Here is a 3367-nt window from a genome sequence, read left to right on the forward strand (position 1 = left end):
CTCCACGTACCACCCGTGCATCCTGGATAGCCCGGTCCAGGGACTGGTAACCAAACGGAGCTCCAGCATAAAGCTGGGAGGGGTAACCACCTCGTCAATATTTTCCAGTAGTTACGGAAACGGATACTATAGTTGCCGCCTCACTTCGACAACAGACAGAGGAAGTGAAGGGTAGAAGGGATACACAGTTTTTTGTACCGACAAAGGCAAAAGGAGCCAAAATGTCTCCTTCAGTTACGACGCATTGCAAAGTAGATGGATAATTAACTGAACTTTAAAATTTCGTCAAACCGAAATACAGTCGGGGCCCGCTTATAGTTTACATGCCAGTGAGGTGTGCGCATGAGCGGGTCGATTGTGTGGGCTAGTAATAACCGAAACCACTGTCCGCCTTAGCGTTCATATCAAGAAATCTGTTAGCCTACGAGCAGGCTCACGTTGGAGCACAAGCGCGCGCGTAGCCGCGAGCGAGAAATCCTACCCGCCGGATCGCTTTGCTCTTCGCCGCTCGTGCGTGTGACTCAAAGGTGAGCCTGCTCGCAGGCTAGAAATCCATGTAAGGTGTGTGTCCATAAAGCGGGGGTCAGCAGTACAGACAAATTCTCATCAGTTTACTTCACACTTGGCAATAAAAAAGGTCTAAAACGGTAAATAGCTTGTCTTACCAAGTTCACAGTGGAGGCCTGTATTGCCCGGATGACAGTTGCACGTGTAATGATTTACACCATCGATGCAATCTCCATTGACACATGGACTGCTTGCACACTCATTAATGTCTGGTTACACAAAACATGAGAATGTTTCTGGACAGTTTTTTTTGTTTTGCTACATTCTAGCAGTACTGTAACGGGAATTGTTGATTTTTGCTTGAGAACGTTCCCAAATTATGACGTCACTATGGGCACCTAGATGAGGGATATTAGGGGAATTGTCGAAGGGAGCTTTTAGGTTTTAGCCATCTACCACAGAGCAAGGGCAGAATTTGGAATAGGTCTGAAATGCTTATTGGTGGATTTCAAGTAAATGATTAGAATTCTATTCCGTCACCACATTGAGGGCTTACATGAGATAGCATTGCGTCAGCGCGAACTCAGTGTTTTGCCGCCTTTTCGAGCGAACAGAAGTTTATTATCTCTAGTGAACATTTTCAGCAATAATTTGCTCTAAAGCACGTTAGAATGCCTGACAACGACCGGAATACCGGTCGGAGGAAGGAAACACTGTGGACAGGAAAAGGAAAGCAGCGATAGCTCTCGAAGTAAAAGTGCCCGATGACATTGAAGTCCAATGTTGTGGAAAATGGCGGCAAGATTGGCGCTTCTCCTTCTCATGGTGAAGGACCTTCGACAGCTGTCTTAGCTGCCATGCAAGAAGGTTTTGCAACACTGCCCGGAAATATGGCTAATGTCATTTCCGAGAGCCAACCTATAGAGATTTCCTATGACGGAAATTCAAGAGGAAGATATCCTTAACTGCCATGCAAGAAGGACTTGCAACACTGTCCGGAAATACTGATGCATATGGCTAAGGCCATTTCCGAGGCTTTTAAGTCAGTTAAAGCCGACATAGAGATTTTCTATGGCGAGAAAATACAAGAGGAAGATATCCTTAATACGAGGGCAAGCTCCCCCGCGAAGTAGAAGCGGGAAGAGGCTAATGGCGAAGGCCAGAGGTGTATAGTCACCATAGATCTGGACGCGTCTCGTGGACAGTTGCTCGACACGTTCTATCCTCCCTCTAATGAGGGGAAAAGCAAAGTGCTTAGCAGTAACAGGATCTGAAAAAGAAGGAAACTGATCGAATGTGGACTTAGAACTGGCAAGCGTGATCAGTACATTAATGAAAGACAGACTACCAGAGGGAAAACTCTTAGAAAAGATGAACAAATATCATCGCCCTGAGAATTGAGAAAGCCTGACAAAAGTATGTGTGAACCAGGCCGTGTGAGATAATTTGTATGTTCACAAAATGTTAAAATAAAAAAGGTACAAACGTCTTTGTTTAAAGGCATATGTGCCTTGATATGCATGACTAACAAGCTTGTTGAGCAAATAGTACCACTACCTGTTGGAAGTGAGCTGCTTCAAGAAGCTACACATGCCTTTGCTTTGTTGGCTAATGCTAACACTGAGCTTAATAAAAGGCGTAGAGGGTTGATAAAGCGTGACTTACATAATGATTATATGCATTAATGCTCCTCATCCATCCCAATCACAGATCAACTGTTTGGGAATGATTTACCAAAGCAGGTAAAGGACTTGACAGCAGTCAACAGTGTTGGAAAAAAGGTCAACACAACTTGTGGGACATTTGCCTGACCCGATACTGTATATGTCTAATGACTGTATTGCAGGATGATGAAAAGAAATTTCAACACAGTGGCAGAATATTACTTTTTGCCCCTTTATTCAAGAACTACCCACTGTGAAGGGGAATATGTTTCTATTATGTCCATCCGCCCTAAGAAGGACGGCACTTATATGCTCATTAAATCTAAAAAACCTTAATGAGCACGTGCAGTACCATTTTAAGATGGATACTCTGTAATCTGCTAACCGGCTCATGAAAAGGAATTGCTACAGGGCATTAGTTGATCTAAGAGATGCTTATTACTCAGTACCCATTGACGAGGAATATCAAAAGTTTGTTAAGTTCAGCTGGAGAGGAAAATTACTTCAGTTGACTTGTTTACCTAATGGACTTTTTTGTGCCCTACGCCTGTTTACGAAAATCTTAAAACCGGTTCATGCCACTCTTAAAAGAAAGGGCATTTAAATGTGGAGTATATTGAGGACTCGTATCTACAAAGTGGTATGATAGATGAATGTCAGTCTAATGTAACTGATACTTGTTGCTTATTTTATTTACAAGATTGGGTATACTATACACTCTGTGAAATCAGTGCTGGGACCAGTTGAGACACTTGTTTTTTTCTGGGGTTTTGTTCTGAATTCTGTCAGTATAACTGTGTCCCCCACCCCACTGAAAAGATGCTTGGCATCAAAGAGCAGTGCCTTGGGCTTAGTAGCAGTGTATCTATATCAATTCAAAAAAGCCTTGCAGAATTACAATGATGATGTGATAATATTGAGAAGCTTACTATTCTCTTCGCACCCCAAATGCAAAGATTGAGATAGCCCTGTACACGCTTCACAAAAGGGTCAGGGTGCAGTCATGTAGTCATGAACATTGAAAAAACAGGAGGCAGAAGGACAGAAGCTGAACCAAACAATCACATTAATTGCCTTTGAACTCGTGGCTGTATTATTTGATTTGAAAGTTTTCTGTGGTAGAATGAAAAGTGTCCATATTTACATTTATTTGGACAATACAACCACTGTTAACTACCTTAATTCTATGCGGGAGG

General features: G+C 42.8%; 1 pseudogene; it reads left to right on the top strand.

The window, feature by feature from the left end:
• The first annotated feature begins 1520 nt into the window (after positions 1–1520).
• On the top strand, positions 1521–2391 carry LOC145490568 (uncharacterized; annotated as a pseudogene).
• Positions 2392–3367: the final 976 nt, after the last annotated feature.

Source organism: Orbicella franksi, chromosome 6 (genome assembly GCF_964199315.1).
Source record: "Orbicella franksi chromosome 6, jaOrbFran1.1, whole genome shotgun sequence".
In the NCBI taxonomy this organism is placed as follows: domain Eukaryota; kingdom Metazoa; phylum Cnidaria; class Anthozoa; order Scleractinia; family Merulinidae; genus Orbicella; species Orbicella franksi.